The sequence below is a fragment of the Macrobrachium nipponense genome, chromosome 17 (genome assembly GCF_015104395.2).
Source record: "Macrobrachium nipponense isolate FS-2020 chromosome 17, ASM1510439v2, whole genome shotgun sequence".
NCBI lineage: Eukaryota > Metazoa > Arthropoda > Malacostraca > Decapoda > Palaemonidae > Macrobrachium > Macrobrachium nipponense.
The window spans coordinates 21,430,578-21,445,577 of NC_087210.1; positions in this window are offsets into that span (position 1 = coordinate 21,430,578).

Genomic DNA, 15,000 nt, shown 5'->3' on the forward strand with positions numbered 1-15,000 from the left:
TCTTTTATGTAAATAAATTGCGCTCTAGCAAAATTGGAAAGGCCGTTATTAGGCATATACAATAGCATTCAAAGAATTGCGGATGCGAAGTCATAATGAAATATTTGTAGATATTACAGAAAGGCAGTTTATTCTTTTATTGGTGGCAGAACGTTAATTATCCGGCCTCTCATAAATCAATAAAATGAAAGAAAATGAGCGGTTTAGTCATAAAATTTTTCAGAATCGATATTCCATGAGTAAAAATTAAAACTGTTCGATTTTAAGATAATCTGGAGAAAAAACGTATTCTGAAAAGCACCCTTTAATTGTTTCACAAACCCTGTAAGGTTGCATAACGGTTCAGCCCAGAGTGATATGTTTCTCTGATACGGACTATTTTTGGCAAGTTTGCAAATGAATGTATGGAATAAATCATGGTAAAAATAAAGTCGAATATTAGACTAAAATAAATTAAAAGTGAATGATCATTCCAAAGAAAGGAAATTTTATTTCAAAAACCCTTACAAGATCATACTGAGAGACGAATGGCTCCTTTGAAATTTACTCAAGATGCTACTGAACTTGCGAAGTGGATTTAGGAAGAACGAATAATGAATGCAAGAATATGGACGTACTTGATTTCAACAAAATTCAACTCAGAGTAATGTCACTCAGTGAACTCCATTTTCACAAAAAAAATAAACACAACAGTAACATGACTGGAGCCGTTATGGAGTGACTCAGTCAGTCAAGAAGAGAGATTCTAGAACAAAGAAAATACATTTGTTTACGCTTTATAAAAAAAAAAATTTCAGTTTTCGGGAGATTTTTCCTTTCTCTCCTTCCGTAGCAGATGGCAGGTGAAGCATCAGTTGATTTTCTTTATTTCACTTCTAGACCTAAAATGATTTATACTTAGACCTTCTCGAACTCACCAAACGTAACGAACAGGATTAACTTTAGCGATACATAACCATATATAATTGCATTTGTATATACAATAATAGACATAAATTTTGGAGTGTGGGTTTCTTAAACACACAGAAAGACACAGACAAACACAAGCATGTGTAAATATATATATATATATATATATATATATATATATATATATATATATATATATATATATATATATATATTATTATGATGTTTTTTTGGGTGTGTGTGTGTGTGTGTGTGCGTCTGTGTGTGTGTGTGTGTGTGTACGAGAGAGAGAGAGAGAGACCGACTGACGCCCCTGTAGGTGTAATAAAACACATTTAATTTAAATAATTTTTTATTCTTGGTTTTATGTATCTAGTGAGGAAACTACCATTTTCAGACCAAATAATATTTTTGACACCACAGACTGGGTCATCTTTATGTAAATTCGAGAAGATATAGATTTAAAGACATACTTATCAAGAATGTTTTAGAAATATGTATCAAGAATGCTTTAAATACAATTACAAATTTTCTAAATTCCTGCCAATATCTTATCTTTAGTGAATTTTTAAAGTTTAAGAGACAGACTCTGAGAGAGAGAAATCTCCTTCGCCATCAAAGGTAAAAAATTGAAGGAAAGATTCCCTTTCCATTTGGTAAATAATATGAATCACCCCTTTCAACAGGAAAAATGGTTCAGAGTTTATAAGGGTCAAGATTTACAGAGGAATCGTAAACTATTAGCTATAAAAAACATAATTATGGTGACTTCATAAGCAAAATCAGCAGAGATGATGTGAAGACCTGTGACGTCATTAAGTCCTGTCGGTGGACACTCCGAGGATCCTTCGCTGGTTTCAGTCTTCCAGAGGCTTCCAGCCTTTGAGTCTCCGAACTCGCTAAGGTAACTTCTCTTACCTACATTTTTTTTCGTTTTACACCTCTTTTAGTGTGTGCATGTATGTGTATAGTATACATATAATTGAATAGAGTTGTAAAATGAAAACAAATACTGGATAACGAGTCACCTTAGCGAGTTCGGATCCTGGAAGGCTGGAGTCCTTCCTGGGGCCTCTGAATCCTGAGAAGGATCGTCGGAGTCTCCACCGAGAGGGCTTGATGACGTCACAGATCTTTAAATCCTCTGTGCCCTTGCTTATTAAATCACCATAATTATGTTTTATTTAGTTAATAGTTTACGATTCCTCCATGAATCTTGACTCTTATAAAAACTGAACCATTTTTGTGTTGAAAGGTGATTCATATTAGTTACCAAATGGAAGGAATTTTCCTTCAATTTTTGACCTTTGATGGCGAAGGAGGTTCCTCTCTCTAAGAGTCTGTCACTCAAATTAAAAAATTAACTGAAAATCACCTAACGGCAGAATTTAAAAAATGGGTAATTGTATTTAAAGCATTCTTAATATAGATTTCTAAAACATTCATGATAACTATGTGTTTAATTTTATATCTCTCGAATTTACATAAGATGACCCAGTCTGTGGTTTCAAAAATATTATTTCCATTAGATCTCTCGTTTACCCCACCCCCAACCCCAGTGGCAAAAAATAATGAATAAAAATCTTTAAATTAACTGTGTTTTATTACACCTACCGGGGTGTCTGTCTCTCTCTCTCTCTCCGTCGCGCGCTCTCTCGTATACACATACATACATACATACATACACACACACACACACACACCAAAAAAATCATATCAAATATATATATATATATATATATATATATATATATATATATATATATATGTATGGAGAACGTCCAAATTATCAATATATATATATATATAATATAATTTGGACGTTCACCATATATATATAATATATTATATATATATATATATATATATATATTATATATATATATGATTTTTTTTGGTGAGTGTGTGTGTGTGTATATATATGTATATATATATATATATATATATATATATATATATATATATATATATGTATATATATATATATATATATATATATATAATATATATATATATATATATATATATATATATTATATATATATATATATATATATATATATGGAGAACGTCCAAATTACTGAAAACAATTGCAAAAGGTAAGGCAATAAAAAAGATAAGGCAAGTAAGACACTTTTTTAGATAGTAAACAAATTGATGTATATCGTAATAAAAGAAAGTTTTATAATCATGACTTCATCCGAAACTTAAAGCAAAAATAAAAAAAACAAACAGCAATAATAGAGAATTAAACAAGAAATGAGAGCAGTATAAGAAAACAGATCATACGCCGATCATTAGAAGGAATCTTTCCCTCCTGATGATGCAAATGATCATCTGGTCTCGTTTTTTGAAGTTGCTTTAACTTCCCTGTGGTCATTTCGATGATTTGATCTCATCTGGGACAATGGAGGCCTATTGGAATCCAAATTACCAGGAATTCACGACAATGAGAATAATGATTAGGTGTTGTAATGGTGGGTTTTTTGTATAATGAATGAATGGATTATTAGTACAATGATGACTCGGTTATGTCTGAGTTAATTCTGAAAACGAGACCGACAACAAGAGGGACAAGATTTTTACAACAAATTATTGTTTTTAAAATAACTATTTTGTTGTTTGAAGAATATAATTCCTCCCAGACGTTTTAAGTCACTTTTGTTAATCTCAAAAGGAAATATTTATATTAACAAAACCCTAAGGAAAAAAACTGCTGGTACGATCTCCAAAGCACAAATACTGATAGATAAGTAGAGTAAAATTTGCAGAAACATAAATATTAACCACTAAGTCCAGATATGAATAGTAAAGTAAGCAGTTTGGTATTCATACCCGTGCTACAGAACGCTGGTGCTGATCCTATGTGCCTTTACCCTCTTCCCTTTACTTGCCAAAAAAATAAAGCTTCAGCGGTAAATCTTGCAGCCTTAACCAGTTAAGGTTTCTCTGCTCCTGACTTCCTTTTTATTACGGTTATTCAGTTTTTTTTTTATCTTATTCTGCACTTGGGGAATAGGAGGAAATGCAAGAGTATATTAAAACAGTTATCCCTATCAAAAGGTCTCCGGCATTTCAGTAGTAAGACGCCGTACCAAAATTGAGAAGTCATGGCTAACGCCAAGTTTGAAGACAAAATAAGGAAGGTTAGATACTTAATCAAAATGAATTCCACTTCAAATGGAAAACAGCTTTTCGAACGTAACTTCAAATATCATATAAACAACTCTGTTTCATGTTGCCATGATATAGTCTCTTGCAGAGGACTGGATTACAGTATCAATCTTAGTGCCACCAGACTATAAAACTTGGTTGCCTTTGCCAGAGGATCAGGAGAGAGAGAGAGAGAGATTTTGAGGAGAGAGGAGAGAGGAGAGAGAGAGAGAGAGAGAAGAGATGAGAGGAGGAGGAGAGAGAGAGGAGAGGAGGAGAGAGAGAGAAGCTTATTCAGAATTAATAAAAATTATTTGACACTTATGAAAAACTCCATTAAAATCAACGACGAAACACAAATCATCTTCATCTTGTTCTAACACATACTTCGCTATAATAAAAAAATGTTCAAGAGCTTTAGAACTTATCGAACATGTGATAATAACATCATTGTATGGTTCAATACAGCTATATGAAAATAAAACCTTTGTCACTTCTTCTCACTTCTTTTTTATTTTCTTCCAGATGCGTTGCATGAACGACATCGAAGCCTTCTATAAATAAGTTAGTAAAAGTGATATAGAAATGTCACAGTTTGTCGAGATAACTCACTGAGGGTTGAATCTCTTAGACACTAGGCCTGCAAATCTCAAGTGTAATTAGGACAAAGCCTTAAACCTTCGATCTATCATGTGCTGGCCACGAAAAAAACACTAATTTATTGATGCCTCAGATGTTCAAGGAAAGTGTGCTTGTTATGAATTGGAATTGTTTTGATGTTAACAGAAGAATGAGGATCCAAACACGGGGAATGGCTCTGAAGGGAATCAGCTGGGAATGAATAAAAGGAATAATCAAGGAGCAGAGGAGGAAGAGTCTGGAAAAGGGAAGAGTCTCGTAAAAAAAATAATAATAACTTGAAGCGGCATAAAGCCTCCATTTGTGAAGAGGTCAGCTTCTTGTGGGCCCCGTCGGAAGAAACGTGGAAAATCTCCTTAAGTCTGTGTTAAGGGAGACGTGGAGGATAAGAAGACAGAAAGATAGAGGAAGAAGACTCAAGACTTGTACAGGGTTGAATGCAGCCATTTCCACAGTGCAATTCTGGTGTTTTAAAAAGCAATCAGGGAAAGAGGAGAAACAAATTTTAGTACGAGAGAAGTCTAAGCAAAACGCCTCCAATGGTAAACAAAATTAAATGCAGATGAAGGCAAAAGAAACCTATACGTTTAATAGCCTGTATAGACCCCTAATAATTAACAAAATTAAAAGCAGATGAAGGCCAAAGAAACCTAACTATTTAATAGCCTGTATAGACCCCAAATGATATACAAAATTCATAGCAGATAAAGGCAAAATAAACTTAACTATTAGCCTGTATAAGACAATCGACTTCCAAAACACCAAACGCTTTCTGCGACTATAGACCAGCGTCATGGTTATGCCACCTATCAGCCAGAACACATCCAATTAATCGCCCCCCACCCCCCCCCCCTCCCCAACTACCCCTTACAAAAGTACCATATCTGCTCATGGACCTTTTTTCCAAAACCAGATTACCCTCCCACCATTCAAGGCAAGTTTGTATGTAATGTATAACCTTTTGTTAAAAATTAAGTCAAAGCCTTTTGCGTATCCATACTAACCCCCAGACGACCAATACAACAAAACCGAGTCAAAATATGATATACATTCTGATTTTTAGTGGGACGAAGGCATACCTTGACAAAGGATAATGAAATAAAAATATATATATATAATTTATGAAAAAATACGAGACGAGATATCAGAACGTAACGATGAATTACAGGAAGCCACAAACCTACAGGATGTCCATAAAGTCCCAGTACCATCCTGGGCAATAAATACTTGTAATGGTACTGGGACTTTATGGACACCTGTATATCACACCTTAACCTAACGTTAACCCGGCGAGGTTGACAACGAAAGCATTCGGTGAGAAGCCGAATTGAATTCCGCTTACGCGCAGCTCCGAAACTTCGATGCAGTTTTAAGGAAAAAGTAAATAAACTATCTGCTATTTGTAAAACACACAAAGGAAATAAAAATACGAAAAGTATAAAAAAAATTAATAAATAAACAAATAAAAAAAAATGAATAAATAAACAAATAAAATAAAAAATGAATAAATAAAAGTATACAAAATAATTAAAAGAAATAAATTAAAAAAAAATAGAATTCTCGTCCGCTTCACCCGAAACGATAATTATGAATCTTAAATAGGTCTTGTGTTGAATTCGAAAAAATTAAAATTTTCCCCCCAAGATGTTAGCCCTTTAAACGAAGTTCTCTCTCTCTCTCTCTCTCTCTCTCTCTCTCTCTCTCTCTCTCTCTCTCTCTCTGCAGCATTTATCAAGCAGATTCAAAATCATTCATCCATTCACGATACAAAAGGCACAACTCTGCCATCCTCATCATCCTCATAATTGCGAATTCCAAACACTCAACAGGTAAAAGCACAATAAATTCACCCCCGGGGAAAAAAAAGAAAAAAAATAAAATTTTTCTTTTCCAAACGATGTATTTGCATTCTCCCATTTTCCAAAATTTCCGAATGTCGTTGAGGGGGGCGGCGCCCTTTCAAGTTGATATATGATTTGGAAATTTTGTGAGGGAGTGAAGAGGTGAGTGGACCTGCTTTAATTATATTCTCTTTCAGTGTTCGAAAATCATTTTGTGTTTCCGGCAAAAACATTCTATGTATAAGACTGAATAAAAACCAATAAATAAAATTTGCAATTATGCAATGCCCCAAAACTGAGCTGCAGCGGTTTCGTTTATTTCAAAAATAGGTTTACTCAGACTGGCTTCCTGCAGAATTTAAAGGAGTAAAGTGTGAAAGTGTTTTGTCTAAGATCCCTTTTATAACTGTATTCTTTACGTTTATGTGAAAATAATACATTTTTTTGTTGTTGTACACTACATTTTATACAATACGGAACATTATCCATGTTACCTTTTTGGCTTCCAGGCACTGCATAGGTAAAGAGAGCGTTTGAAGGTAATGTCTTCGATCTCTGAAATGTAATATTACCTTTCACGCAATCTGTCAAAGCAGCCAGCTTCCCCATATAAATAAAGAATATTTATTTAATCGTTAAAGTTTTTTATTTATTTATTTATTTCAAAGAAATACTAACACCAACTAAGATACCTCGTATGGAATGGATTTCCACACTGTGCGAATAACTTCGATGCTAGGATTCGTATCAAGACCCCACAGACACTGATTATCAAGCACTGATTATCTCGGGACCGACAAGAAAATACTGACAAATTATAATACACTTTTTTGAACATAAACTACAACATTTTGGACTGAAAATGGCAAGACGATGTAACATGCAAAGATTCCATGAAGCGAAAACTTCAGTGATACCAGCGTCAGCGAATTCCTTCATGTCATGTGTGCAGAGAGAGAGAGAGAGAGAGAGAGAGAGAGCGAGAGAGAGAGGGATGAAGAGAGAGAAGGAGAGAGGAATGGTAATTATCCGACGAAATAAAATTGTGGAGATTTCCGGATGTTTCCTCAAGACTTTATCGAATGTCCTTTGTCGTAAACGATGACTTTGCTGAGTTTTGACTTGTAGGATTATGACTAGGATAAAAATAAATAAAAAAAAAATACATGACAAGGCCAAGTGTCATGAAATAGTAATGAACACCCAATACGCAACTGAGAAATAGAAGAATATATAGAAATTGAAAGGAAGACAGTAACTATTTAAATGGTCCATAACTATACTCGTATAATCTATCTAGAACGACTTTCAAGCGCCAGAGGGCTGGTCATTCCCTTCAGAGGACAAACGTTTACAATGGATTGTTTAAATGCGATGAGCTCTTTAGACGACAACGAGAAACAAACTAAATATCCAAGTTGAGAGAGACCAGAGAGAGACGAGAGAGAGAGAGAGAGAGAGAGAGAGAGCGAGAGACTTAATTATAGGAAGTGTAATGCAAAATAAACAATAGATACAAAAAGACAGATAATAAAACTCTTTCTAAAATGAACACAACAAACAGAAAAAGAAAAAAAAAAATCCGTCATAGAGGAACAATACTTGCCATAAATGTACAAAATAAGCCTTTTATCAAACTCTTATGGAATAGTCTTTACAATTACAATTCCTTTTCACATAACAGTGTGGAGTGGATCGATGCAAAGGAGATTCCACCAAAGATCATATTTCTCCCAAAAAACTAACAAGCATTGAATGTCTTTAAAAATAACCGCACGGAAATAACCTGAACGCTCTTTGAAAACTGCCCTACTGGTGCCATCCCCTCATCCTCAAGTGGAGAGAGAGAGAGAGAGAGAGAGAGAGAGAAAGCAATCAAATACGTAAAAATAATTACATGCACACACACACTTATATCTATAAATATATCTATATCTATCTATCTATCTATATATATATATATATATATATATATATATATATATATATATAAATATATGATGATATATACATATATATATATATATATATATATATATATAGTATATATATATAAATATATGTATTATATATATATATATATATATACTATATATATATATATAGATATATATATATAGTATCAGAAGGATGACATGAGAATTAAATTTAAATTGTACATTGTGATCAAAAGTCCATTACAGCATTTGTGGCATACGTGTACTTTGAATATAAACCCAAAAAATAAAGTTCATATATTTTCTAAACTTACAGAACTAATACGAGCAACCAGCGTTGCCAACAGATAATGTACAAACCATAAAATTCAACGATTCAAAGACTACTTATAATAAAACAAGAGTAAAGAATGCGGTGCAAAATTAATGGCCAAAAACTGAAACAAAAATGTAAACGGGAGAATAAATTGATTTTTCCCTCGAATCAAAAAGCCTCATGTCTCCCCCCAACAAAAAAAAAAACATCCTGAAAAGTGAAAACCGACTAGGGAAAACTTCCATTAAAAACAGAAACAGCGGTACACGCCAAAGCCCACTGGAAATTAAATGTTGTTGTATACATAAATAGGTAAACAATTTTTGTGCAAAATATATATATATATATATATATATATATATATATATATAATATATATATATATATGTGTGTGTGTGTGTTTGTGTGTGTGTGTGTGTGTGTATGTGCAGGAAAATTATGATATTGATTATCTTTGTTCTTAATTGTTTCACAAACCCTGTAAGGTTGCATAACGGTTCAGCCCACTGATATGTTTCTCTGATACGGACTATTTTTGCAATATTGCAAATGAATTTAAGAAATAAATCATGGTAAAAATAAAGTCGAATATTAGACTAATATAAATTAAAAGTGAATGATCATTCCAAAGAAAGGAAATTTTATTTCAAAAACCCTTACAAGATCATACTGAGAGACGAATGGCTCTTTTGAAATTTACTCAAGATGCTACAGAACTTGCGAAGTGGATTTAGGAAGAACGAATAATGAATGCAAGAATATGGACGTACTTGATTTCAACAAAATTCAACTCAGAGAATGTCACTCAGTGAACTTAATTTTTCACAAAAAATAAACACAACAGTAACATGGACTGGAGCCGTTATGGAATGACTCAGTCAGTCAAGAAGAGAGATTGTAGAACAAAGAAAATACATTTGTTATGCTTTAAAAAAAAATTCAGTTTTCGGGGATTTCCTTTCTCTCCTTCCGTAGCAGATGGCAGGTGAAGCATCAGTTGATTTTCTTTATTTCACTTTTAGACCTAAAATGATATATACTTAGACCATCTCGAACTCACCAAACGTAACGAACAGGAGTTAACTTAAGCGATACATAACCATATATAATTGCATTTGTATATACATAATAGACATAATTTTGTGTGTCTTAAACAACACAGAAAGACACAGGCAAACACAGCATGTGTATATATATATATATATATATATATATATATATATATATACTATATATATATATATATATATATATATATATATATATATATATATATATATGTATATATACTATATGTATATATATTAATGATATGATTTTGTGTGTGTGTGTGTGTGTGTGTGTTTTTGTGTACGAGAGAAAGAGAGAGAGAGAGACCGACTGACGCCCCTGTAGGTGTAATAAAACACATTTAATTTAAATAATTTTAATCATTGTTTTATATATCTAGTGAGGAAACTACATTTCAGACCAAAATAATATTTTTTGACACCACAGACTGGGTCATCTTATGTAAATTCGAGAGATATAGATTTAAAGACATACTTATCAAGAATGTTTAAGAAATATGTATTAAGAGTGCTTTAATACAATTACTAATTTCTAAATTCTGCCAATATCTTATCTTTAGTGAATTTTTAAAGTTAAGAGACAGACTCTGAGGTAAAAAATTGAAGGAAGATTCCTTCCACTTGGTAAATAATATGAATCACCTTTCAACAGAAAAATGGTTCAGAGTTTATGAGGGTCAAGATTTACAGAGGAATCGTAAAACTATTAGCTATAAAACACATAATTATGGTGACTTCATAAGCAAAATCAGCAGAGATGATGTGAAGACCTGTGACGTCATAAAGTCCTGTCGGTGGACACTCCGAGGATCCTTCGCTGGATTCAGAGTCTCCAGGAAGGATTCCAGCCTTTGAGTTCTCCGACTCGCTAAGGTAACTTCTCTTACCTACATTTTTTTACGTTTTACACCTCTTTTGGTGTGTGCATGTATGTGTATTATACATATAATTGAATAGAGTTGTAAAATGAAAACAATACTGGATAACGAGTCACCTTAGCGAGTACGGATCCTGGAAAGCCTGGAGTCCTTCCTGGGGCCTCTGAATTCTGAGAAGGATCGTCGGAGTCTCCACCGAGAGGGGTTGAATGACGTCACAGATCTTTAAATCCTCTGTGCCCTTGCTTATTAAATCACCATAATTATGTTTTCTTTAGTTTAATAGTTTTACGATTCCTCCCATGAATCTTGACTCTTATAAAACTGAACCATTTTTTGTGTTGAAAGGTGATTCATATTAGTTACCAAATGGAAGGAATTTTCCTTCAATTTTTGACCTTTTGATGGCGAAGGAGGTTCCTCTCTTCTAAGAGTCTGTCACTCAAATTAAAAAATTAACTGAAAATCACCTAACGGCAGAATTTAAAAATGGGTGGAATTGTATTTAAAGCATTCTTAATATAGATTTCTATAACATTCATGATAACTATGAGTTTAAATTTCATATCTCTCGAATTTACATAAGATGACCCAGTCTGTGGCTTTCAAAAAAATATTATTTCCATTATATCTAGTTACCCCACCAGTGGCAAAAAATAATGAATAAAATTCTTTAAATTAACTGTGTTTTATTACACCTACCGGGGCGTCTGTCTGTCTCTCTCTCTTCGTCGCGCGCTCTCTCGTATACACATACACACACACACACACACACACACCATCATATTAAATATATATATATATATATATATATATATATATATATATATATATATATGTATATATATATATATATATATATATAGTATATATATATATATATATATATACTATATATATATATATATATATATATATATATATATATATATATATATATATATATATAGATATATATATATATATATATATATATATATATATATATATATATATATATGTATATATATACATATAGATATATATATATATATATATATATATATATATATATATATATATATATGCATATATATATATATATATATATATATATATATATATATATATATATATATATATATATATAAGGAGAACGTCCAAATTACTGAAAACAATTGCACAAGGTAAGGAAATAAAAAAAGATAATGAAATAAGACACTTTTTTTAGATAGTAAACAAATTGATTTGTATCGTAATAAAAAAAGTTTTATAATCACGACTTCATCCGAAACTTAAAGCAAAAATAAGAAAAAAAACAACAACAGCAATAATAGAGAATTAAACAAGAAATGAGAGCAATAGTAAAGAACAGATCATACGCCGATCATTAGAGCGAATCTTTCCCTCCTGATGATGCAAATGATCATCTGGTCTCATTTTTGAAATTGCTTTTAACTTCCCTGTGGTCATTTCGATTGATTTGATCTCATCTGGGACAATGGAGGCTATTGGAATCCAAATTACCAGGAATTCACGACAATGAGAATAATGATTAGGTTTTGTAATGGTGGGTTTTTTGGTATAATGATTGAATGGATTAATAGTTACAATGATGACTCGGTTATGTCTGAGTTAATTCTGAAAACGAGACCGACAACAGAGGACAAGAATTTTTACAACAAATTATTGTTTTTAAAATAACTATTTTGTTGTTTGAAGAATATAATTCCTCCCAGACGTTTTAAAAGTCAACTTTTGTTAATCTCAAAAGGAAATGTTTATATTAACACAACCCTAAGGAAAAAACTACTGGTACGATCTCCAAAGCACAAATACTGATAGATAAGTAGAGTAAAATAAAATTTCCAGAAACATAAACTATTAACCACCAAGTCCAGAAATGAATAGTAAAGTAAGCAGTTTGGTATTCATACCAGCTGCTACAGAAAGCTGGTGCTGATCCTATGTGCCTTTACCATCTTCCTTTACTGCCAAAAAATAAAGCTTCAGCGGTAAATCTTGCAGCCTTATCACAGTACCCAAAGAGGTTACATAATTCACAAATTTAACTTCAGCGACGGATAAATGCCGTATAATGTGAAAAATAATTGTACGTAGAATTAATGCACATCAGAAAATAATTGAACAGTCATTTCCTTTTATTTCGGTTATTCAGTTTTTTTTTTCTTATTCCGCACTTGGGAAATAGGAGGAAATGCAAGAGTATATTAAACAGTTATCGCTATCAAAAAGGTCTCCGGCATTTCAGTAGTAAGAGGCGGTACCAGAATTGAAGACAAAATAAGGAAGGTTAGATATTTAAATCAAAATGAATTCCACTCCAAATGGAAAACAGCTTTTCGAACGAAACTTCAAATATCATATAAACAACTCTGTTTCATGTTGCCATGATATAGTCTCTTGCAGAGGACTGGATTACAGTATCATCTTAGTGACACAGACTATAAAACTTGGTTGCCTTTGCCAGTAAAGATTTCATGGAGAGAGAGAGAGAGAGAGAGAGAGAGAGAGAGAGAGAGAGAGAGAAGCTTATTCAGAATTAATAAAAATTATTTGACACTTATGAAAAACTCCATTAAAATCAACGACGAAACACAAATTATCTTCATCTTGTTCTAACATATACTTCGCTATAATAAAAAAATGTCAAAGAGCTTTAGAACTATCGAACATATGATAATAACATCATATATGGTTCAACAGTATTTAAGAGGAAGATCGTAGTGTTTTGATGACGTCAGGCGGGCCTCGCCTTTTCCCGTCTGCTCCGCGGTGACCGATATCTCCGCTCGCCTTCTGATCATGCGTTTTTTGTTTGTTGAATGATTCGGTTCCTGTTGCTGCAGACACGTCCGGTTTGTTTCTTGAAGGTATGTGATGAGAGACGTTCACTAAACGATGGTATAGCCTCTTGAATGCATCTCGATGAAGGACATTTCTTAGTGTTTGTAGGATGCTTTTTGTTGCCTCTAAGTTGCTTGAAGATCCTCTTTCCTCTGTTGACTTCTGATATATTACATTTTCTATGATTCGTTAAGCTTCGGTTGACGTAGAGATGTCTCGCTGCCACCAGATATACGGGATACGCCTATGTATAGAAAGTCGTCCCATTGGATGTTATACCCTGCGATGTTATACGCAAGTATCTGTTGGTCTACTTCCCATTCTCGTCGGAGTGACATCGATGCAGAAAGAGTTTCTAAGTTTCGTTAGTATCTTCTTTGGGTATAGAGGTGAAGACTTCAAACTCATCGTTGTCAAACTTAACATATATTTGGAAACTACATCTTTTGAGTAGAGGAAGAAGTGATTTCAGAGAACTTGTCTCGATGAGTAGAAGTAGAGATCTAAGTTACAAAGTCTTTTGCAAACATAGCATAGCAAAGCTTGGCTCAGCATACATAACATACAGACAGACGAACATGTGACTAGGAAGTCACGTGTTGTCTCTGCGGGTTATAGGTCACCATCTTCTCAGACGAAGGCACTGTGACCTGTTTTACAAGACAATGCTTTTGATTACACAGGCAAATGCAAACCAGGGCGTCGCAGACATAACGCAGCAGCGTCTAGCTTGCGTCCTGTTTATTAGCTCTTATCGCACTCCTTGTCTCGCCAGTGACCCCTTGGGTCATGGGCTTATTTACATATATGGAATATATAGTCTATTAAATGTGATCATTACACACACACACACACACACACATATATATATATATATATATATATATATATATATATATATATATATATATATATATACATACACATATATCTTAGAATTGCTATAGAGTAACTCGTAGCCCACCTCTGGGTGATTGCATCGGCCAAAGAGGGAAATATGGCAGTGTGATGTAGCGTCCGGCTCATGTTTTGCTGGCGCTTGGATTGATTACTCACAGAGCACGACGCAAAAGTTTACCTATTGCTCATAAATCATGCTCGATTTGTCGAACTTATGATTTTAGTACATATATTAGTTTGATTTTGACATTCTGACGAGAACAAAATGTTTGATATGAAAAACAATGGGCGCTCTATAATGATGAAGTGTTTTTAAATAAAATTTGAATTGAACTCCATCCGGTATATATGAAAGTTTTCAAATCTTCGTTCTATGAACAGCCCTTCCTATTTGATTTAACTTCTGCATTTTTCTCACATATTTATTCGATAGATTATTCCCGATATTAGATAGGAAGCTGTAATAGATTTTTATTGTTAATTACAATTAAGGAGGAAAATAAAATCACA